General features: G+C 34.9%; 1 long non-coding RNA gene across 1 annotated transcript; it reads left to right on the forward strand.

The window, feature by feature from the left end:
• Positions 1-1,053: 1,053 nt before the first annotated feature.
• On the forward strand, positions 1,054-25,891 carry LOC134733304 (uncharacterized). The gene is made up of 3 exons (XR_010116788.1): positions 1,054-1,118; positions 2,968-3,089; positions 25,614-25,891. It is a non-coding gene; the product is annotated as an uncharacterized lncRNA (long non-coding RNA).
• The last annotated feature ends 222 nt before the right edge of the window (positions 25,892-26,113 follow it).

Raw genomic sequence — 26,113 nt, forward strand, 5'->3', positions numbered from 1 at the left:
CCTCCCTCCCTCCCTCTCTTCCTCCCTCCCTTCCTCACCTCCCTCTGTCCTTCACTTCCTTCCTTCCTTTCTTTCCTTCTTTCTTTCCTTCTTTCTTTTTCTTTATTTCTTTCCTTCTTTCTTTCTTTCTTTTCTTTCTTTTGTTCTCTTTCTTTCTCTTTCCCTCTCTTTCTTTCTTCCTTTCTCCCTCCCTTCTTTCTTTCTTTCCTTCCTTCTTGCCTAATTCTTTCTTTTCTCTTTCTTTTGTTGAACTTTATTCACATAGTTTTGTCCTCCTGGTCTGGTGAGACAAGTGTAAATTCTAAGTTGTATAATTTTCTCCATTCTTCTACTGTGCAATAGAATTCAAAAAGTATCCTGAGGAAACACAGGGATATTTCAGTGTGTTTCACTTTCATCTGACATCTTGGCTTCTCAAGTCATGGCTGCTTTGGTTGTTCACCCATGCTTTTAACCATTTGTGGATTTTTTTTGGTCTTGGTTTATTTTAAATATGTTTATCTAGACTTTATATTTGTTTTCAGTGGGAAGATTTGTTTTATTCCAACTACTTTAGAATAGACAGAGGCATAATTTTTCCGTCCTTCTGTGTTTAGATACTATTCTAATATGACGTAATTAACTCCTGACATTTACACATAATGTTATTTCTGTAGAATTTTAGCCACAGAAGAACATAAATACATATCCTGGATGAAGTTCTTCCAGAAGTGTTTTAGCTCTTGGTATGTCTGGACTTTTTGTACCTGTCACAAAGGAGATTATTAATACATATTTATTAAATGAAGGAATATGCTTTACACACTGTTTTTTGGATCGCTGAAATTACAGGTCACTCCTTCACATGTTCTGCTTCATACTACTTTCATCAATAATCAGTGCCTTCTAGTTATTCATTGTCTTCATTTTACTCTAAATCTTCGTTTTTATTTTTCCAAGAATCAAGTAAGCTATAAGTCAATATATAATTGATTTTCTAGAAAAAGGTATATAAAAATTTATTCTTATTTTAAAATATATTTATTTATTAATTATAGAGCAGCACAGAGATGACGACAGTTGAGGTCAATGATAAAGTACTTCAAATATGCCAGGCGAGACCATGGACCATAGTTATTGTAAGAATTTTAACATGATTTTCTATTTTATCTGGCTTCTTTCAAATTTATAATCTGTGTCCTGGACATTCAATTCGATATATTTTAAAAATATCACATCAGACTTGCAATCCTATTATCTTATTGCCTAGTTCTTAAATAATAACAACTTTCTATGTAATCCCTGATTTTATGATTTATGTTATTAGCCATACTCACCAGCTCTAGTTATTTGCCCAAATAGGGCTCACATGCCTTTGATAGCTGGACTAGGACAATGACCCTCAAGCACAGTCTAGTTTTTATGGCTACTATAATTCAATAGTTTATTGGGATTTGATGAGAACAGATGCTAACACTTAAGAGTGCTCAGATATTTTAAATAATGTTATCTTTGAGATATCTGCAACAGAATTGCCTCATATAATACTTGCCTACAGATATTTCTCTTTTCAGAAGGATTTTACTAAATATGTATTAATACATTAAAAATGTTATGATAATTTAAGGCCTGATGGGTCACGGAAAATTCATATTTAGCATTCCTTGGCCTCAGGTGATAAACTCTTCTCACTATATATTTGAATTAAAACATTGAAGTTGAGAAGAATGTTGATATTGTGCTTAACATGTGAATAATGATGGTTTGCCCTAAAACCATAACTAGTTTGTTTACATATATCTGTGCAATTACTAGTAATTGTCATATCAAGATAGCCCAAGTACAAAAATTAGAAATTAATCTTATTACTGTTCTCATTATGTTTATTTTTTGCATAAACATTATAATGAAAAAAGTTAAAGGAAAATAAAAATAATTATATTCACTTTTTTATATCTTCGGATATAACTATATTATTTTGAGTAAAAATATGTGTATCTATGAGTTAGATTATGATATACAATTCTCACTTAAAAGTGTAAAATTTCCAGAGTGGGTTCAATTCAGAGAAACCAAATGTTTTTCCACATGCTTCTAAAAAAATGAAAACGTGATGTAGGCAACTTGAAACATTTAATAGTAAGACCAATAATAATCAGAATTAAGTTTATGGGACCTAAAGTATTTCTCAAGATTTTTTTAATAAAAATATCAGACAAAATGTTTTATTCATTTGGTATTATAAAGTTTAGTTTGTCTAAAAAAGAATCTTTTAAATCAATTAAGAAACCAATGATTTTATGTTGACATATGTTTACTCTTCAGATCATTAGCTTGAAAACGCTTTTTAGTGGGTCACGCAAGCTAGTACAAATCTACCATTAGCTCTTGAGCACTTCAGCATTTGTAAAACTGCTGAAGTGTAACATATGTTTTTATTTTCCTACAATGATAGATGTATATTTGCTAAAGAATCTTAATGCACCAACTGATGATGCAAGGATATTATAGACTAATTCTAACTTTGGTGACTGCTATAAAATAATGTTTTCATATAATACAGTAAATCCAGTGTCATTCTTAAGGAAAACGATTGCTTGCCACAAACTTCAAATAGCATTCAAATATTAATAACAAATGCATTGCAGGGTGTATCATTTAAAGTAAAAACATTAAACTTCAAATTACCGTTCTTCAAATAAAACGTAGATTATAGAATCTATTTCTATAATACAAAGGCCAAAAAACTATTAATCCAGCCTCTCATGTTAGGAAATGTTAGCATTTACAAATGCAAAAAGGATTTTGTTATCTTAATTCAGTCATCTCCGAGTGAGTTGGTGTATTTAAATGAGCATAATTCTGGGAAATATCTTATTTTCCACAGAATGAATATTAAAAGTACATAATGGCATACATATACCACTGATAAAACAGGTTCTTTCTTTCTTTATTTATTTATTTGCTTATTTTTTTTTTTTTTTTTAGATGGAGTCTTGCTCTGTCGCTCAGGCTGGAGTGCAGTGGTGCTATCTGGGCTCACTGCAAACTCCGCCTCCCGGGTTCATGCCATTCTCCTGCCTCAGCCTCCCGAGTAGCTGGGAGTACAGGTGCGCACCCCCACGCCCAGCTAATTTTTGTATTTTTAGTAGAGACGAGTTTCACCATGTTAGCCAGAATGGTCGCAGTCTCCTGACCTCGTGATCCGCCCGCCTTGGCCTCCCAAAGTGCTGGGATTACAGGCGTGAACCACCATGCCCAGCCTGATAAAATGGATTCTTAAGACATGAACTTAAAATTTTATAACAGTCTTAATTATTTTGAATTCAAGGTATTGAACTGAAATGTTATCTAATATCTGTGTGGTATCAGTTTGGAAAGGATGCTAGAATCTCTCTCATAAAAAAGATGAAAGGATAAATCTTAGTGAAGAACATGGAGAGAGCTACTCTTTAGTGAAAATGGATACCATGAAACTGAAAACCATCAGAGTTTTCCCTTCTTGTTTAAATCTCTGCTGTTTTTCAACACGGTTGTATTAGTCCATTTTCATATTGCTATAAAGACATTCATAAGACTGGATAATTTATGGAGAAAAGATGTTTAATTAACTCACATTTCTGCACGGTATACAAGAGGCATGGCTGGGATGGCAGGGTAGGCCTCAGGAAACATAATCATGGAAGAAAGCAAAAGGAAAGCAGGCACGTCTTCACATGGAAGAGCAGAGAAAGAGGAAGAAGGGGGAAGTGCTGCACACTTTTAAACAACCAAATATCATGAGAACTCAGTCACTATCACAAGAACAGCAAGGCAGAAATCCACCTCCTTGATCCATTTACCTCGTACCATGGCCGTTCCCCAACATTGGGGATTACAATTTGACATGAGATTTGGGTGGGAACCCAGAGCCAAACTATATCAGTGGTTGTTTTATTTGTTTCCATTACAGGTGAAGTTTTTATAAATATGTGTGACAATGACAAACTAAATGGTCTGAACTTCACATATACCTATTCCTTAAAGGAAGTTTTTTAAGATATTTATTTAAATAATCCAGGAATGCTTTTAGTTAGTGTCTATATTTTATTAAAAGAGATGAGGTTTTAAAGAATATGGTAACACCTATTTGATATGTATGCTGTCAGTGACAGGAGAAAAATTTACCAAAATGACAGTTTTCATGCCAGTGTTTGTAAGGAAGGTTCACCAGACAAAACAATGTAAGTGGCCTACAATATTCTGACACAGCAACCCCAGACCTTAATCTCAAAATCACCAAATATTCCTAATTTACATTTTTCTTTTTTGTACTAACAGATAGCTTAAGATGGTAACTTCATTTTCTTACTAATAATTTATTGATTATATGGGAGAAATAAAATATTTATCTTCACTAAGAAGTCAGAAAATATACTTTGGTCATGGAGAAATATTGATATAGATGAAATGTTTATATTTTGTGAACATAATTCTCTTCAAAAATTGTCATATTTTACTTTTCTTTCACAACATCATAATTCCTCCCAGAAAAAAAAGTATATGGAATGAATAAACTATTTCACATAATCTGTTGACAAATTTAGGTAAATATTTGTGATATTAATTGAAAAAACACAGCTGTACCTGCTGAAAGTTGTCACTATGTTTATTTTTTGTCAAAGATATTTGAGTTGCCTTAGAAAATTATAAAGTTCAAATACAAAAATTTTAAAAGATAAGATTATTTTTTCTTTTATTCCTAATATGGTTCAAGTTTATCCTTAAATAACAATAGAAAACTGAAAGCATTAAGAGATGACAATAACAATATGTAATGAGTGGAAAATCAGCAGGGAGAACTCTCCTGCTCCATAACATATATGTCTAAATATCTATCTCTATATATTTTTAGAGACACAGTCTCACTCTATGACCCAGGCTACTGTGCACTGACACAATCATATCTCACTGTAAACTCGAAATCCAGGACCCAAAAGATCCTCCCACCTCAGCCTCCTAAAATCCTAAGATTACCAGCATGAGCCACCATGTCCAGCCTAATGTATATTTTTAGATTATATCTGAGTTAGACCTATTTGGTTGTCATTGCAAGAGGGTTTCTTTCTTTAAAAAAAAATGTATCTGATGATGAATCAAAGTGTAACGTATGGTAATAAGTCATAGTGCTAGGACCTAAGTGATGCAGGATTTTTCTAGGACCCTTTGCCAGAATGGTGAAAGGAGCACCCCATCTATTCAGCCCACTGTGGTCAACCCTTTGTGGGAGGGAGCACATGAGTGAGCAAGTGCAGAATCTGGCCGGGTGCTCCAGGCACTGACACAGGAGCATACACCATGTGGGGCCTGTGGCCTAATCAGCCATGTGGTCTTGAGGAGAACATAGCAGTGCCCAGGTGAGGGTGTCCACAACCCTGAAGCCCCAGAGCGGGTGTTACAGTGCTCCTTTAGTTCAACTATTCACAGATGGCAGTGTATTAGCTGCTGAGTTGGCTCCTCGCCTCATCATGTGGGCTGGCTGCCCTCGGCTGGTGAGGGCAAAGTACTGGTGTGACAGCCTTTCTGGGTATCCGCACTTGGTGAGTCCTGAGCTTTTGCCCTATGTCCAAGAAAAATGAGGTCACATGTGTGATTAAAGGATGGTGAAGTTGGAGACTTTTATTGAGTGATGAAATGGCTCTCAGCAGAGTGGGGAGTTGGAGAGGGGACAGGAAGGGAAGGTCGTCTTTCCTAAAGTCAGGTTGTCTCTTCCCTGAAGTCAGGCCATCTCCTCCTCTACTGACTGAGTCTGGGATCTTTATAAGCACAGATGGTGAGTGCATGGAGATTGGTTTGTGAGTATGCAAAAAAGGTTAAAGCAAAGACACTACTCAAAGATTGGCATGGCAGTATAGAAAACCAATTAGAAAAGAGCAAGTATATTTAAAATAGGTGAAGGGTGGGGGTCAATCAGAAGAAAGCAGTGCTAAATAGGAAGAAAAGTTCTCAGTCCAGTCTGAGGATTTAACTTGTAGCCTCCTGTCTCTATCATAAAGGCATATAAATATTAACACATATGTATTTTTTTTACCATTTAATTTTTAATTTTTATGGGTATATTGTAGGTGTATATATTTATAAAGTACCTGATATGTTTTGATACGGGCATGCAATGTGTAATAATCACATTATGGGAAATGGCATATACATTCCCTCAAGTATTTATCCTTTGTGCTACAAACAATCCAACTGTACTCTTTTAGTTGTTTTAAAAGGTACAATTAACATATTTTGATTATAGTCACCCTGTTGTGCTATCAAATACTGAGTCTCATTCATTCTTTCTAACTATTTTTTTCTGTACCTGTTAACCTTCCAAACCCCATCTTGCTCCAGTTAACCTTACCAGCATCTGGTAACCATCATTTTACTCTCTGCTTCAATGAGTTAAATTATTTCAATTTTTAGATTCCACAAATAAGCGAGAACATGCAATATTTGTCTTTCTGTGTCTGGCTTATTTCACTTAACATAATGACTTCCAGTTCCACCCATGTTGTTGCAAATGACAGAATCTCATTTTTTATGGTTGAATAGTACTGTATTGTGTATATCTACCACACTTGCTTTATTTATTCATCTGTTAGTGAACACTTGGGTTGCTTCCAAATTTTTGCAATTGTGAAAAGTGCTGCAACAAACTTGGGAGAATATCTCTTCAAAATATTGATTTCCTTTCTTTTGAGTATATACCCAGAAGTGAAATTGCTGGATCATATCACTGCTTTATTTTTAGTTTTTTAACTAACTTCCAAACTGTTCTCCATAGTTGTTGTACTAATTTACATTCCCATCAGCACTGTACAAGGTTTCCTTTTTCTCCGCATTCTCACCAGCATTTGTCATTGCCTGACTTTTGTATAAAGGCCATTTTAACTGAGTGAAATGGTATCAGTATCACACTGTAGTTTGATATGCACTACTCTGATGATGAATGATGTTGAGCACATTTTCGTATGCCTGTTTGTCATTTGCACATCTTGTTTTGAGAAATGGCTATTCAAATGTTTTCCCATTTTTAAATTGGATTATTAGATTTCTTTCCTATACAGTTTCTTGAGCTCTTCATATACTCTGGTTATTAATCCCTCATCAAATGGGTAGTTTGCAAATATTTTCTCCCATTCTGTCTGTGGGTTGTCTCTTCCCTTGATTGTTTCTTTTGCTGTGCAGAAGCTTTTTAACTTGATGCAGTCCCATTTGTCAATTTTTGCTTTGATTGCCTGTGCTTGTGTGGTATTACTCAGGAAATTTCTGCCAAGACTAAAATTTTTCCTGGAGAGTTTTCCCATTGTGTGTGTGTGTGTGTGTGTGTCTGTGTGTGTTTTGTAGTAGTTTCATAGTTTGAGGTCTTAGATTTAAGTCTTCAATCCATGCTGATTTGATTTTTCTATATGTACTTTCAGTCTTTTGCCTGTGGATATACAGTATTCTCAGCAGCATTTATTGAAGAGACTGTCTTTTCACCAGTGCGTGATCTTGGCACCTTTGTCAAAAATGAGTTCATTGTAGCAGTGTAACACATACCTGTTTCCCGTTGAATCCTCTCAGCAATGTGAGATTGTAAAATAAACTCCCTCTTAATGTTTGGATAGCACTTACTTTGAGTCAACCCCCAACACACACACTTATTTACTTAAAACTCTTCTTCTCAGAATTATTCTTTCCAGAATTCCTCTGACTTAATATTTCCAAAAACTCAAGGGTTATTGATTAAACAGTGTTCTGTTTAGTCACTGGCATGCCCATCACTCTGCCCATTTACTTCAAGGGTACTGGTGCAGGTGTTCTTAGTTTCTAGCGATTCCTGAAATTCTGAAGGAGAATACCACTTTCACCAGTACTAAACTCACATGTGGATCCTTCATCTTTAGAGTGGAATTCTTCCAGGTTATATTTCTGTGGGCCTTTTAACCTATAATGACACAATTAGTCTGGCACAGAACACCCTGTGTTAAATCTGCACTTTGGCTAAAACTACACTTCCTTTTTAACAATAAGGACTGGCCTCTTATTGCATACCTTATCTCAATGTCTGTGTGGTGTTTTCTAGATGACAGGTTGTTCAGGCCTACATCAGTCTATGAACATTTTCAGATTATTTGAACAGCAATGGTAAATGCATAACTTCCTTTTCTGTCGGATACTACTATGAACCATGAAATTAGATCAACAAGTGTTATAAAGTTAGTGGCAACAGAAATCGCTCACCTCTAACTGTACTCTGGTTCTCTTCATAATTTCCTCACATGGTAAATGTCCCTAACTGCCTCCAATAGGTAAATGAATAAATAAACTCTTGTATGCAGAAGAATGCTATTCTGCACTAAAAAAGAAATAAAGTTTCAGTACACCTAGTATTTTGGATGTATCTCAAAGGAATTTTGCTGAGTAAAAGATGTCAGTCACCAAAAGTTACATACCTTATTTTCCTAATATTCAAATTCTCAAAAAGCCAAAATTATAATGACAGAGATCAGAAAAGTGGTTGCATGAGGATAGGGTTGAAGGGATAGCATAATAGAGTTATTAATGATGAAGAAATTGTCCTGTGTCCTGATTGTGGCAGTTCTAACACCAAGGTATCTAAATGTTAAAATTCAGTAATAAATTCAACCAAAAAGAAATTTGAGTTTCATAATGTGAAAATATTTAGAAAAGAATAACGAAAGAGAACACAGTTGAGAGGAAACAAATAAACAAAAAAAATCCCCCAGAAAGTTTAAAATAATAATAAAGTCATTAAAATTAATGATGTTACATTTATAGAAACAAGAGATGTGTCAGATTTATCATTAATCTGGGGATAATAAAGGTTGAATCTTATATAATTTTTTTGATTAGAAAGTGAAGATAATTATTTGGATTCCTTTTAAAGCACTTGATAATACCTAGAAAAATGTATTTGTGCCAATTTCTGATGGTAAATATTTTTATATGTTCTTCTGCAGATCCTTCACTGAGAACCACAGAAACACTGACAGTAAAAAGCAATTTTGGCCAGGCGCAGTGGCTCACTCCTGTGATCCCAGCACTTTGGGAGGCTGAGGTGGGTGGATCATGAGGTCAGGCATTTGAGACCAGCCTGGCCAACATAGTGAAACACTGTCTGTACTAAAAATACAAAAAATCAGCTGGGCATGGTGATGGGTGCCTGTAATCCCAGCTACTCGGGCGCCTGTAATCCCAGCTACCTGGGAGGCTGAGGCAGGAGAATGCTTGAACCCAGGAGGTGGTGGTTGCAGTGAGTTGAGATCAAGCCACTGCACTCCAGCCTAGGCAACAGTATGAGACTCCATCTCAAAATAATAATAATAATAATAATAATTAGTAATGAATGTTCTCATTTTATATTTATACTCACATTTTATTATTACACAAATGCCTAGACTCAGGTCTATTCATGTCTGTGATACAAAGAAATATGAAGAGATTTTATTCATAATCACCCCAATCACCCATTTTAAATAATTGATTTAGGACTAATATAGGCAGATAATATAAATATTTTGTGTCTGTTTAGCTGTTTTTGTTACATTTGGCTGTAATTTATGATACCTTGATGCAGCTGTTTTGTACTAAGTGTAAATTAGTTTCAGATAACATATTCTTTCAAGAAATGTCATCTTACCTGCCAAAGACAAAAATTGTGCAAAATAATTTACCTTCTCTAGGTAAATGGTAATATCCCCATAAGTATCAGAATTAACTTCCATGAAGAGTTGAATGATGATGATAGTATTAGTAATAATATTTATAGCTAAGATTAGTTTTTATGCTATTGGATGCTACTTGGTGTTTTGGTTTTTGTTACAGTAAATTCTCATAACAATTTTATGGTTTATTAATATTTCCCTTTTGTAAAAGGAAAATGTGAGTTACGGAGGGTTAGTTAAAGCTCTCAGGGTTTCACATATTGTCAATGTGTACCCAAAATATTAATCTAGGCTTTCTTATTCACACTTGAATAATTTCTAAACTAGTTTCCTGAACTTGGTTCTTAAATACCTATTTCAAACTAACCAAACTTTGAACATAAAGTAATGCCTCCACTTAACAGTATTAAATCTCTTGATTTATTTTTACATTGTTAATTCATTTCATACAGATGCCTATTTTTTCCATATATATATATTCCATATCATTCAGAATGTTCTGAGGTCTCTGCTTATTGATTTTCTAATTAGTTTCTATATTAACTTCCTTTTAAAATAATTTGTTTAATGTGTTATTTTAACTTTTCTATTGTACACTAATTTTGTTTCTTGTGTGTATTAGGCTGTTATGTATCTATGCCTACAGAGTGTTTTGGAATTTGCTTTTGCAAAACAGGTTTCAGGACCAAAGCAATTTTATTTTTTCTTCTATGTTTGGGCTTCTTACATCACCAAATAGCATAAATTTAGAATGCTCTATGCTCTCTTTTAAATTAAGTTTGTGTTTTAAATTTCTCTTTTGTGACTTTTATTTTCCTAATCATGTCTTGGATGGATGAACAACTACCTATCTGCTTCCTTTGGCCACTTTAGGAAGATATTTTTCTAGGTCTAGTTTCACAGAAAGTACAATTTTTTTCATGCTTCTAGCTTTTGACAAGGAGATTAGTTCTCAACATTTCCCAATAGATTTTTAGAAATATTTTAGTGAATATTATCATACAAGCCCTAGACTCTAGAACAGTAACTTTGAAATCATAAGAAATTCTCACTTATAATGTAATCTAGTACACACACACACACACACACACAACCACGTTTCCAAAATCCAAACTTACCTTTACCATAGAAGATTCACTCTGATAAATGCTGCTAAGTATAATTTACAAAAGATTGGCAAAAAATGGCACTCATTAAAATAAAAAATAACCATGTTTTAATGATTTTACTGGCGTTGTTAATAAAAGACCTAATAAAACGCTAAGACAGTTTCAAATGACAGTTTGAAAAATAAACTATGAATAACAAATTGTTTGAAGACCTATTAGGGTAAGATTTCTGAGTAATATACAGAACTGATTAATTATCTACACAGAGACAGTATTTTTTATGGTTGTTATATCTACTGCACTTCTGCTATTTTCATCTATCCTAGATAAAAATCTACAAATTAACTTCTAATTGCATAAACACCATTAGAAAATAGCCCATGCAATAAAAAGTAAACCAAACTTCTACCCAATAATAATTTAATTCAAGAATACCCAAAATAATTTAATTTAATGCACTGAGACTAATTTAAGCAATTTGTTTTGATTAATTCTAATATTTTTTTTTTCTTCTGACACAACCTACTAAATTGATATCAGTAATCACTGATGGGCCAGAATACTCAGATTGAAAAGTAGTGCCTGAAAGCTAAACTATATCTGATACCCTGGCCTGCTATGACATTACTTTTATTTATCTCATAATCTTCTCTTTTTCTCTTTAATTCTAGAAATTAAGATTTTTTTCCCTTTTTTCCACCGTGAAATATTATTTTAAAAACATTTTACCCAGAATTTCTATGTATTTTTGATATGCCTAGGAGGAGTCCATTCTACATTAGCTTCATGTGTCACATCGCTAGGTGCCCTAGCTATCTATTTCCCACATTTCAGGCTAATTGCTTCAGACTTCATAGCTCAATTGGAACACAGAGTGGGAGGATCATCAAACAGATGGATTTTGATCCTCCCACAAAGAGAATTATTGCCCCTGAATATATATTTTATGCTATATTTAAAATTCAATCTCTTTCTCTTCTACTGCTTTAAATTCAGGGAAGTCTAGTCACATTATTTATGTAATCAAACTATGAAAAATTGTGGGGTCAGTAAAGAAGATTTGATAAATGGAAAAAGTAAATGGAATCATATTCTTTCCTTTTTAAATGAGTTTTATAATTTAAAAAATTGTGTTTGGAAGATAGATCTGGTTTCTCATTAAATAAAAGATTGCAAAGAAATATAAACAAAAGTTTAGTAAAATGCTTTGAAGTTACGTATATATATCATATTTTATGTATTATCTCATATTTTAATAAGTACAGCTTCATTATCCCAGTGAAATTATTTTTTAATAGATCTTGGCTAAATCTAAAAATCCAACTTTGCCATTTCAGCACTAGCCTTATTTGAGTTTGCCTGACAACAGTAGTTGCTCATGTTGATATTACATAACAACCACTAAAAAATTATATCAAGTTTCTACAAAAACACACAATAAGGAAAGTTGTAAAAATGAGCAACACAGTGACTTGTTATTAAGAATAAAGTTAAGTATATTCTTATCGCTGCATGTCACATAAGGAAATGAGTTGCTCTAGGAATCAAAGTATTTAATGTGTTTTTTTGCAAAACATTGTCAATTCTTTAGTATAAACATCTGTCTTCTGACACCCAAGGAAAAAGTAGTGTGCTTTCTGAAAAAAAAAAAAAAAGCCTTTATTAAAATGTAAAATTGCTGGACTTCTAGAACAAAATAGAGGAACATGTATTTGTTCATCCAATTCTCCATTTTCAAGTAGGCATCCAATCTTATTAGATAAAACAAAAATTCCCTTTTTATTCTGTTATTTAGGATACTGCAGTGGTAGGTAACATACCATATTTTTTGTTGTTGTTTCTGTACGCTTTTTGCACTGTTAGTTTGTGAGTAAGGCTTAACAATAATCACCCAAAATAATAAAAGATCACCAAAACATGTGAAGATATTTGTTGGAAGCATTTGGATACATATATAAGTTGACCTTTTAAATTGTTATTTTATTAACTTTAAAATTGCTTTTAAAAAGATCAATGCTTCTTCCCTCATAAAGGAAGAAGCAAAAGTCTATTCTAATTTTTGAATATTTTGATAAAATTTGTTGTCAAAGAGTAAAAAAAAAATCTCCAAAGAAGTTCTTTATAAAATTGCTTCTTAAGCTGACAAATATTTATGTAGTTACTTCAACTCTTTTTTGAAAATGTGTCCTTTGTTGACATACAGTGTCATTTTGCTGTGACCTATTTGTCTTTCTTTCATTATACATGAAGTAATTTATTATGTATAATGGGAGCCCACTTTGTAAGCAAAATAAATAATAGAATAATTTAAATAGCATCAGTTTTTAATATTTTGTAAATTGCATTTTTATGTCTATAAAAAGGGAAAAAGTAAATGTGAATGACTTGAAATAATGAAAAATAGAGTTATATCTCAAGATGTACATTTTATGTACATTTTAAGTGTACCAAAATGCATTACTGTGGTCTTGGCTCTCACCAGAACACAGGGGAACAAGTTTTTTTCATAATCTATGCTACTGTTTATTTTTAACTAAAATACTATGAAAAGTGAAAATGTATAAATATAAAAAATTTACTCATGTTTTGACTGCTTTTCAATTCTAGAGACTATTAGTTTTTTATAAGAATGAAAAGAAACAATCTAAATTACATTTGATTTAGTCATTTAACTGGCTGAGGAAAGTAATATACTAATTGACCATTAGCAGTAAACACTATCTTGTTTATTAATTCCTGGATTTGTAGCTTCATAAAATACTCTTTATACTTAGCAGTGTAACATATACTTTTCATTTAATGGCTAGAAAGCATTTATCTGCTACAAATTATTTTTTATTACAAATATTCCAAAAGAATATGCCCATAAGAAACTCTGCCTGTACTCATCTCCTCATCTGTTTTTTTGAGTAAAGCTTTAATCCACAGAGAAAAGGGCAAAACAAAACAAAACCCAAAAAGTTACAGTCTCAGTGCAGAAGAGAAATCTACCTCAGCTAGGAAAAGGGAAGGAATATGTGCTTGGCACAGTGATACATGTGGTGGAGGAACAGTAACATTCGTGAAAGCCATACACTTGATAAACAGGTTTACAGTACCGAGGAAGACTGAGACCCAATTGGACTATCAAAGAAAGACCCAATCACCAACACAAAGCTAATAAACTTGTAAGCTTTCAATACAAATAACGTTGGAATATAGCTAGGAAGACTTCAGGAAACAGATTCTCTTTGCAGAGTCTCTGGGATGTAAGACCTCAACATAAATAGGGAGATATAAACTATGTATCACTAGAGATATCATAAATTATACTGTGATTTGTGCGTGTGTGTGTGTGTGTGTGTGTGTGTGTGTTTTGACACGGAGTCTCGCTCTGTTACCCTGGCTGGAGTGCAGTGGTACTATCTGGGCTTACTGCAAGCTCCGCCTCCCTGGTTCATGCCATTCTCCTGCCTCAGCCTCCCGAGTAGCTGGGACTACAGGCACCCACCACCACGCCTGGCTAATTTTTTATATTTTTAATAGAGACGGGGTTTCACCGTGTTAGCCAGGATGGTCTCAATCTCCTGACCTTGTGATCCGCCTGCCTCAGCCTCCCAAAGTCCCAAAGTGCTGGGATTACAGGCGTGAGCCACGGTGCCCAGCCTATACTGTTACATGTTTTTATAGTGTATGTTTAGGGAAATGTCAGACAACAAGGGAAGAAAAGAATGATTTGGGCATGTAAGGTTCTTCTGCTACATGTGCAGCAATTTCATATTATTTGAAGGAGGCCTCGGACCATTTTATAATACATATTATAACTCCTAAGACACACAAAAAAACTTTTTAAAAAATAAGCTTAAATAATAACCCAATAAAGGAGACAAATAGAATATTTAAAATTGATCAATCACAGAGAAAGCCAAAAAATAGGAAAAGAACAACAAAGAATGAAGGGAACAAATAGTAAACAGGTAGAAGAATGGTATGATTTTTTTTTAAGTACATAGATGGGCATAACAGTAAAGTTAGCTCTTCTAAGCCATACCCAGATATATACTGTTGTATTATTCCGTTCTTGCATTGCTATCAAGAAATACTGGAGACTGGGTAATTTATAGAGAAACATGGTTTAATTAGCTCACAGTTCTGCAGGTTAGCTTCTGCCTGACTTCTGGTGGCAGTGGGGGGGTGCGGGGCTCAGGACACTTTCAATCATGGTGGAAGGCAAAGGGGAAGCAAGCACCTCACATGGCCGGAGCAGGATAAAGAGAGAGAGGGGAGGTGATACACACTTTTAAACAACCAGATCTCATGAGAATTCTATCACAAGAATAGCAGTAGGGGAATGGTGTTAAACCATGAGAAATCACCCCCCTGATTCAATCACCTCCCACCAGGCCCCAACTCCAGCATTGAGGATGATATTTCAACAGGAGATTTGGATAGGGACAGAGATCCAAACCATATCACCTGGTATCAAGAAATCCATTTAAAATATCAACACATAGATATGTTAAAAGAAGGGAGAAAAGGCCACGTGCGGTGGCTCATGCCTGTAATGCCAGCACCTTGGGAGGCCGAGTTGGGCAGATCTCCTGAGATCAGGATTTCTAGACCAGCCTGACCAACATGGAGAAACCCCATCTCTACTAAAAATACAAAAATTAGCCGGGTGTGGTGGCGCATGCCTGTAATCCCAGCTACTTGGGAGGCTGAGACAGGAGAGTTGCTCGATTCCGGGAGGCGGAGGTTGTGGCATGCAGAGATCATGCCATTACACTCCAGCCTGGGCAACAAGAGCGAAAGTCTGTCTCAAAGAAAAAAAAAAAAGAAGGGAGAAGAAAAATACCATTTAATCACACACACACACACACACACATATAAATACATATATGTGTGTATATATATATAAATAGATATGTGTGTATATATATATATAAATAGATATGTATATATGTATATATATGTATATATGTATATATATATATATATATATATATATATAAAATTTCCAGCATAAGCAACATAGTGAGACCCTATCTCTATAAAAAAAATTAAAAATTAGCCCAGCATAGCAGTATGTGCCTATAGCGCTAGCGACTGGGAAGCTAAGGCAGGAGAATTGCTTAAGCCCAGAATTTTAAGGCTGCAGTGAACTATGATTGTGCCGCTGCACTACAGCCTGGGTGACCGAGCAAGACCTTGTCTCAAAATAGATAGATAAATTAATTGAATCAACCTTAAGTAGAAAGCACCAAGTCAAGATAGTTTCACTAGTGAATTAAAGTAGAAGTAACAGTAATTTTCAATAATCTCTACCAAAAAGTGGAACCAAAATGATCACTTCCTAATTCATTCTGTGAGGTCAGGATTACTCTAATACCAAAACCAAATAATGTCATCTCCAGAAACCAAAACTGCCAGCTGAATATCTCTCATGAATACAGACACAAAGCACATTTAACAATATTTAGAGAGAATTATATACCATAGCCACGTGGCACTTATTACTTCTAAGGAAATCTCATTCTACATTTGAAACTTAATCCTTATAATTCACTGTATCAACAAGCTCAACAAGAAAAATGATAATATAAAATGAAGCAAATAAAACTGTTATCAATATCAGCCATAAATGTTACAAACTCTCAGCAAACTATTACAGGAAATTTCCTCAATTTGATAAAGAATATCTACAAAAAGCCTACAGCTAATATTATACTTAATAGTGAGACAATGATTTTCTCCTAAGATCAAAAACAATGCTAAGAAAATAGTTTCCAAATGCTATTAACATACACACATACATACACACACACATACACACACACACAGGTACCTATATGAGGAGATGGATGTGTTAATTCCCTTTACTGTAATAATCATTTTGTTATATATTTGTATATCAAATAGTATTTCACACCACACACACACAGAGATATATGTGTATGTGTGGTATAAAACATGATATGTACCTATTTTATATATATAATATACATATTACATATATGTATATAATGGAAAAATAATGAAAACAAACAAAAAAGAAAAAGGCTAGGATGTCCTATCTTATCACAACTATTCAACTTCCTATTGAAAGTTTTATCTGCTAAAATTAGACAAGAACAAAAGAACAAAAATATGTACATATTAAAAAGCAAGAAACAAAACTCATTATGTATCTTATTTCTGGATAATATGATTGTTTATGTAGAAATCCTCAAATAGCTGGGTGCAGTGGCTCAAGCCTGTAATCCCAGCACTTTGAGAGGCCAAGGCAGGTGGATAACGAGGTCAGGACTTCAAGACCATCCTGGCTAACATGGTGAAACCCCGTCTCTACTAAAAATACAAAAAAAAAAAAAAGAAAAATTAGCCAGACGTGGTGGGGGGGGCGCCTGTAGTCCCAGCTATTTAGGAGGCTGAGGCAGGAGAATGGCACGAACCAGGGAGGCAGAGCTTGAAGTGAGCCAAGATTGTGCCACTGCACTCCAGCCTGGGTGACAGAGGGAGACTCTGTCTCAAAAAAAAAAAAAAAAAAAAAAGGAAAAAGAAAAAAAAGAAAAACAAATCCTCAAATAATTACCTGAAATTTTCCTAAACTGAGAATGAGTTTCACAAGAGAGAATGATATTAGGTGAATATAGAAAAATAGTTTTCTTATATGCCTACATTAACAATGTGGTTTTATATCTGAAAAGAATGGCATTTACATAGCAACACCACCACCACAATGAAATCTTTAGGTTTAAATTTAACAAAATATGTATAGAATCTATACATGGAAAAATGTAAAATTCTGATTAAAGAAATAAAAGATCTAAATTAATTAAATTATATGCATTTTATTGCATTGGAAGAATACATTTTAAGATGTAAATTTTTTCCAATTGGAACTATAAATTCAAGGCCATGTCAGTCAAAAATCTCAGCCACTAGTTGTAGATATTCACAAATAGATTTAATGTTAATATAAAAAGGCCAAAAAAAATAAAAAAACTTGAGTAACTGGAATAAGTCTACAAAAAAAAAAGAGAGAGAGAGAGAACAGAGTTAGAGAATTAGAAGGTTCATACTACCTAAATAGTAGAATTACTATAAATCTAAAGTAATTAAAGTACTGTATTAGCAAAGAATAAACTCATAGATGAATGGAACAGGATAGAAAGCACAGGAATAGATGTACACAAACATAGTAAATTAATTTTTGACCATGGTGAGATGATAATTAAATAGAAAAGAAATAATCTTTTTAATAAAATTTCCTGAAATGTTTGAAAGCCCGTATGTAAAAAATGTGAACCTCTAACAGCCTCATATTTTATACAAAAGTTACTCAAAATGCTCACAGATTACTTGTAAATTTTAACACTATAACAAATCCAGAATAAAACAAAGGAGAAAATCTGTATGACCTTGGGTTTGGTGATGAGTTTTTAGATTCAACATCAAAAGTATAGCCAATGAAAAAAATAACTGATAAATTGGACTTTATTAAAACTAAAACAATCTGCTTTGTGAAAGACACTAGTGGAATAAAAAGCTAAGCCACAAAATGATAGAAATTAAGTGCAAAACATGTATCTGAGAAGGAATTACATCTAAATTATACACACAAAACCCTTAAGGCTCAAAAGTAAGAAATTAACTCAATTAAAATTAAAATTTTAGCAAATAATATAAACAGATAACTCACTCAAAAAGATGCAAGAGGGAAATATAAGCATCTGAAAATATAATCAACATCTGTCTTTGTCAACAAAGACTGCTATATCAAAATAATATAGACTGGGTGGCCTGAACAACAGAAATTTATTTCTCCCACTTCTGGAGGCTGTGAAGTACAAGATCAAGGTGATTGCCAGTTTTCTGCTGAGAACTCTCTTCCTGGCTTGCAGACAGCTGCCTTCTCACTGTGTTCTGACGTGATGGAAAGAGAGAGAGAGCAAGCTTTCTGGTGTTTCTTCTTAGAAGGACATAATCCCATCATTAGGGCCTCACCCTCATGACCTTATTTAATACTAATTACCTCCCAAAGGCTACATTTCCAAATACCATCACACTGGAGGTTAGGGTTTCCATACATGAATTTTGGGAGGACAAAAATATTCAGTCCAGAATATCCCTTGTCATTAGGAAAATGCAAAGTGAAACAGCACTGAAATACCACTGCACTTTTATTTGAATGGCTAAAATCCAAAAACATGAACAATATAGAAGAGGAACTTTTATTAATTGCATGTGGGTAATTACCATGGTTAAAATATTTGATAGTCTTTGGAAGAATGTTTGATAATTTCTCACAGAATTAAACATAGTCTTAATATGACAAAGCAATCACACTCCAAAGCATTTACATACTGATCCAAAAACCTATGTCAACACAAAACACAGCACACAAATGTGGACTGGAGTTTTATGCATCATTATCAAAACTGGAAACAACCAAAATATCCTTTATTAGGTAACTGGTTACATAGTCATACAATGGATTACTATTCAGTGATATAAAGGAATGAGTTCTCAAGGCATGTAAAGACATAGATAAATCTTCAATGTGTATGTTAAATGAAAGAAGCCAGCCTTAAAAGACTATATATGACTCAATTTATATCACACTTTGGAAAACAGCACACTCCAGAGACAGTAAAAGTAAACAGATCAGTGGTTGTAGCATTCAGTGGGAAGTGAGAATTTAAGTAGGTAATGTAATGAGAATTTGTTAGGGCAGCAGAACTATTCTGAATAATACTTTAATAGTGAATACATAATGCTATACCTTTTTTTACTCATGAAACTTTATTGGACAAAGAACACATCTCAATATATATAATGTTAAAAAACAAATTAAAAAGCACACATTTGTCTGATCAATGTGTGTTTGAGGCTGACCTTATCACATAAGCCCTTTAAAAGCAGAGTTCTCAACCACTTGCCACTGACAAGAAGTCTGAGATACTTCTTCTGTCTGGCTCAAATGAAAGAACATATTGGTGTGGTGAGTTGCTTACTGGGGGCAACATCAGTGGAATCTGAGACTGGTCACTGGAAGATGATAATAACCCCCACTTGGTAGCCAGCAAATAGAAGGAAACCCTCATTCTACAACCATGTGGAACTAGATTCTGTTAAAAAGATGAACTAATTTGGAGGTGAACTTTTTTTAATGTCTCTAGAAGAAAATTCAGCCTGGCTAACACTCTGATTTCAGTCTTGTGGTCCTCTGACCAGAAAACCTAGCTGCAGCTTGCCAGACTCCTGACCTTCAGAGCTCTGAGGTATTAAGTATGCTTTTTCAGCTGCTAAATTTGTAGTGTTTGCCACCATGCAGTAAGAAAAAAAAATATTATACAATAAATAATTAAATATATTAGCAACAAATAAAAATTACTCAAAGAATTCCAAATAGTGAAGGTAAAACTAATGTGGGAAATAGCAAACCCTATTAATACCTGCCTTACTTTGGTTTGTGCGGCTATAATGAAGTAACTGAGACTAGGTGATTTTAAAATAACATAAATGTACTGGCTTACAGTTCTGGAGGCTGGGAATTCTATGGCCAAGGCTCCAGGAGGTTTAATGTCTGGTGGTGCTATTCTCTTCCTCCAGGATGGTGTCTTGCACATAGCGTTCTCTGGGTGGGAGGAAGCCTGGAAATTCCCATGACAGAGAGCAGAAGGGCAGAGAGACAGAAACAGAGAGGAAGAGAGAAAGTGAGAGTGCATAATTCTGAAATCCTTTTTCTTTTTCTTTTCTTTTCTTTTTTTTTTTTTTTTTTTGAGATGGAGTCTTGCTCTGTCGCCCAGGCTGGAGTGCAGTGGCACTATCTCAGCTCACTGCAAGCTCCGCCTCCCAGGTTCACACCATTCTCCTGCCTCAGCCTCCCGAGTAGCTGGGACTACAGGCGCCCGCCACCACGCCTGGCTAATTTTTTGTATTTTTAGTAGAGAGGGAGTTTCACCGTGTTAGCTAAAATGGTCTCAATCTCCTAATCTTGTGATCCGCCCGCCTCGGCCTCCCAAAGTGCTGGGATTACAGGCGTGAGCCACCACGCCCAGCCCCTTTTTCTAATGTTATTAAACCCACCCTTGTGGGTGGAGTTTTCATGGTCTAATTACCCCTTAAAGTTCCCACCTTTATTCCATTATATAGGCAATTAAATTTCAGCATGAGTCTTGGAGAAGACAAAGGTTGATCATAGTGACACCACAGTAATAAGTGCTTCACGTACATCCACAGTTGAATGATAAAATTAACACGCGAAAATTAAGGAGAAACAAAATATTTTTGCAGATTCAAATTATCCTCGGCCGGGCACGGTGGTTCACGCCTGCAATCACAGCACTTTGGGAGCCTGAGGTGCGCGAATCACCTGAGGTCAGAAGTTTGAGACCAGCCTGGCCAACACGGTAAAATCCCATCTCTATTAAAAATACAAAAATTAGCTGGGCGTGGTGGCACGTGCCTGTAAACCCAGCTACTTGGGAGGCTGAGGCAGGAGAATAGCTTGAATCTGGAAGGCAGAGATTTTAGTGATCTGAGATTGTGCCACTGCACTGCAGCCTGAGGGACAGAGAGAGACTCTGTCTCAAGAAAAAAAAAAAATCTTCTTCAAAATATTTATTAATTACTCTGATGTTTGTAACAAATGTCTGCAGATTCTTTGGTACTGCTCCTTCCAGGATATGGAGTTCAATTTTCTTCCCACTGAGTATAGGCTTGACTTACAACTCATTTACAATGAAATGGGTATGGACATAGAAAAATAGTAAGTTTACTGTAGAGAAACTTGGCAGACATCACCTAATCCAATGTGATAATCATTAATTAATCAAAATTAGTATCATAAATCATGTCATATTGATACCATGTATTCCCTGATTTTATGAAATTGTAAGGGCATCTTCTTCTTATTCTTCCCCAAAATAATCATAAGAAACTATCAGGGCCGGGCGTGGTGGCTCACGCTTGTAATCCCAGCACTTTGGGGGGCCGAGGCGGGTGGATCACGAGGTCAGGAGATCGAGACCATGGTGAAACCCCGTCTCTACTAAAAATACAAAAAATTAGCCGGGCGTGGTGGCGGGCGCCTGTAGTCCCAGCTACTTGGAGAGGCTGAGGCAGGAGAATGGCGTGAACCCGGGAGGCGGAGCTTGCAGTGAGCCGAGATTGCGCCACTGCACTCCAGCCTGGGTGACAGAGCAAGACTCCGTCTCAAGAGAAAAAAAAAAAAAAAAAAAAAAAAAAAAAAAAAGAAACTATCAGGCAAAATTAAATTGAAATACATTTTTAAAAATAATGTGGTGTGCTATGGTGAGTCTTACCATATTTCCATTTATTCACCAGTCTGCCTTCTGGAGAAACTGGTGGGTCTGGGGGAAGAAGTCCACAGACTTAACCAAGAAGACCACATGCTTAACCAAGTAGTAGACCTGACTAAAGCCCTGTGTCTGATGCTTTAAGCACTACTAAAGCAGATGAATAAGGTCTCAGCTCTCACTCTGGGAGGCTTATGTAATACCTGATACATAGGCAAGAAATCCTCCATAGCATATTCTTCAACCTGGGACCCTACTTCACAAAGAACTTGTGAGATGAGCACGTAACAATGGGATCTACTAGTCAGATTATGTACTGCACTATACAGAAACTTCAATATGATACTATGTTCTCAAACAAAAGGCCATATGGGACTTTCACCCTAGAGGTAAAACAGGACTCAAATTACCATCACTTCCAGTGATTCAGCTGAGCACTTGTGCTTCCCATTCCCACAACTATTGGCTGTGTATATCTGGAAATACTACTCACCAAGACACCTGCACTTCTTCCCACTAACAAAGTGAGGATGTCAGTGAATTGCCAGTTGCAGCTGCTGCCAAAATATTTTGGACTCTTTGCTGGCAGGTGAAAAGAAGAGTCCCCATAATACAGAGTCTAATCAGCAGGAGGAGATTGAGCTGCTTTTACAAAATGGTGAAAGGAAGAAATACATGTGCAATCCAGATAATCCACTTAGGTGCCTCCTGATGTTCCTTTGATCCATTTTTTAAGTGTGAATGGACATATACAGCAACTTGATCTGAGAAGGATAGAAGGATCAAGGTTTGAGCAATGAAGGTTTGGGACACAGCCTGTGTAGGCCTGCCTAAGTGAAAGCTTAAAGATAAATTAGACTGGATAGTGGTTGGAGGAGATGTGTACTAATTTCAGGGCAGAGATCAGCTGAAGTGTTGGGATCCATAGTTCACCCCACTAACTTTATTCAGGCAAAACAGCACATAGAAACCATGGAGAAGCTGTACCACAAACAAATATGGAGAAAGACTGGCACAAGTTGTGTACTGTGGTGGTCATTAAAATATCCTGTAGACCTCTAATGACAGAAAATGTATTTGACCAAGCAGCTGCTCTGTGAAGTCTCACCCTGGGTTTACATGGAGTCCACACTTCCCCTGGGCTGCTCCCAGACAATGATGGAGTGCAGCAGGGATAGCATGCAGGTCCATTTCTGAGAGAGATGGAATTCCATGGATGGTTAAAGTTGATTCAAAGACTCCTTGTTTTCCCTCACATAGATATTTGCCCCAATAAAACCCATCCATATTTAATCTTGTCTTCATAAGCTTTTAGAGAATCCAGACTAACATGTATTAGAATTATTAAATTGTAGATTATGAAAATACTCAAATTTACTGGATAATTCCACATTATTTAGAATGAGAGCATACCAAGATTATACGTTAGAATTAATTTGACTTAACCATTTTACCAACACTCGGTATTTTCAGATTTTTAGTCTGTGTCAGTATGTTACCTATCAAACCCTGTCCAATTTCAGCTTTCCTTTACATTTTTCTAATTTATGTTATGGGTGAATGCCTTTTTCTCTACGTATTGATCATTTATATTTTATGTGAAGGCATGCTTTCTAAATGTTTATCAATATTTCTATTGAGTTGTTTATATTTGTCTTATTAATTTACATAAGTTATTTACATAATCTTGATAGTAATCTCTCTTTAGAAATATGTGTGGTGATTTTTTTTTTTTTTGGCATTTGTGGCTCGTGATTTCACTTTCTTTTCTTTTTTTTCGAGACAGAGTCTCACTGTGTCGCTCAGGCTGTAATACAGTGGGACCATCTCGGCTCACTGCACCCTCCGCCTCCCAGATTCAAGTGATTCTTGTGCCTCATTCTCCCAGGTACCTTGGATTACAGGTGTGCGTCACCAGCATGCCCAGCTAATTTTTGTGTTTTTAGTAGAGACAAGGTTTCACCATTTTGGCCAGGCTAGTCTAAAACTCCTAACCTCAGGTGATCTGCCTGCTTTAGCCTCCCAAAATGCTGGGATTACAGGCGTAAGCCATCACAGGAGGTCTGATTTTACATTTTAAATAATGGCTTTTGATGAATGAAAATATTTCTTCTACAGCGGTCAAATTTTTTGACTTTTTCATAAATGCTTCATGATTGATTTTCTGTATTTAAGAAAGTTGTTTCTAACACAAGTGCATACAGATCATCTATTATTTTATCTATAAATATAAACATTTTTGACTAGGCGATTTGAGATATATATTTTGGAATTTTCAACTGCTTCTTTGTTTTCCATATACATAACCAAATGATCTGGCACATTTTTTAAGATTTTATTTTTTCCCAATTATCTGAAATCTAAAATAAGTCATATATGAAAATTAACAAATAAAATAAATATGAGTCTTTTCTGGGTTCTTTGTTCCATTCATTGTATCTATTACTTTATTCATATGCCAAGTAGCCGTGTCTTGCTTACTATATTTTTGTAATAGTTCTTGTTATCTGAAGGAGCAAGTCTTGATATTATTTCTTGTTTTTTTTTTTTTTGTATATTTTGGCATCTCCTTATTGAGTTATATAAGATATTTTCATTATAATTTCATTAAAATTATGCATTAATTTGATTATATTTTACAACTTTATGCTACTAGTTTTTTAATTAATAAACATAGAATATATGTGTATTTACCTTTTCCTCCCTAATAAAGATTTAAAACTTTTAATGTTTTCTCCTACTTTATAATACATAGTGCCTGGCAGATCACAGGTGTTCAGTATGTATGTAATATTGATGACAGAATTTGAATAGGCAGGTGTTATTGGATATCTATTATTAGTTAATTATTTGTATCTAAATAATAGAAAAGTTCTCTTTAGCTCCACCTGGTTCTAGCTTTTTGGAACCCAGTAAACAGACAGTGGCCCAAAGAAACCCTGATAATATGGGCCCAGGATTTCCTTTCTTTAGCCTTCTCCCACTATACATCAGTGTGTTTATAATTTGAATACTCTGTATTGCATAATTTTTTATAAGTAAATTAATATTTTCTAAATTACCTGGTCATACTTTTTGTTGTAATGATTGTAAATGTAAAATTTACTAAAATGTCCCTCTAACAACTTTGTGCCATGAGAATAAGAGTTAACACAGATTTGTATTCCTGATATGTAAGTGTGGACATAATAATTATTTAAATTATTTTCAGCAATATATTAAAAGTTTATTTCCAAAAAAAATCAATGGAATTTATTTATTAAATATAATTTTTCAAATCAAATCAAAGCAAAGAAAGATTAGTGTGTGCCATTTATCAATTTATTCAGTCTAAGCTCCAATCCCAATCACTCTTCATTGACTACTTTGCAGAATGGAGACTCTGTAAGCATTTTTCTTTTGTAACTGATGCTAAATGTTGGCAGTGGAGAACACACTAGGGACAGAGAAGAAAGAAAGCCTTTTTTTTTTCCTGGTTCCAGTGTTTAATTATTTTCTTCTTTCTTGTTCTATGTATCTATGAGCAGTGGCCTTTACCCCCAGCAGTTTCAGTGACATCTCCTTGGATGAACTCTCAATAAGCCTCAGAGTTGCCCCAGCAATTGACTTACCAGCCTTGGACTACCAGAACCTCTCCAGGATGTCTTCAGCTTGCTAGATCCAGCTAAGGTTCCCTACTCACCAGCCTAAACCTATAGGTTCTGCTATGAGAGGCTTTGAGTTTATCAGTCCTGGCCTGTAGATTCTTGTGTGCCAATCTTGGCCAGCTGACTTTGAACCAGTTATGGTTGGACAACTCAATGAATTTCTCCTCCATCCTGTGACCTTCTCTTTCCAGGTCTGAATTCCAACCTTGAGGGAGATACTGCTTCAAGGTTATATATTTTTGGATATTCTCCCTCAGATCCAGAGTATTACCTTGTGCGTTCTTTACCCTTTCAAAATCAATCACCTATTATATAATAATTAAAAAGAATTTTGTTCAAATTACTGTGTGAGTTCAGTCTCCTAATTGAATCCTGACTGA

This window comes from Symphalangus syndactylus, chromosome 17 (assembly GCF_028878055.3).
Source record: "Symphalangus syndactylus isolate Jambi chromosome 17, NHGRI_mSymSyn1-v2.1_pri, whole genome shotgun sequence".
Taxonomy (NCBI): Eukaryota; Metazoa; Chordata; class Mammalia; order Primates; family Hylobatidae; genus Symphalangus; species Symphalangus syndactylus.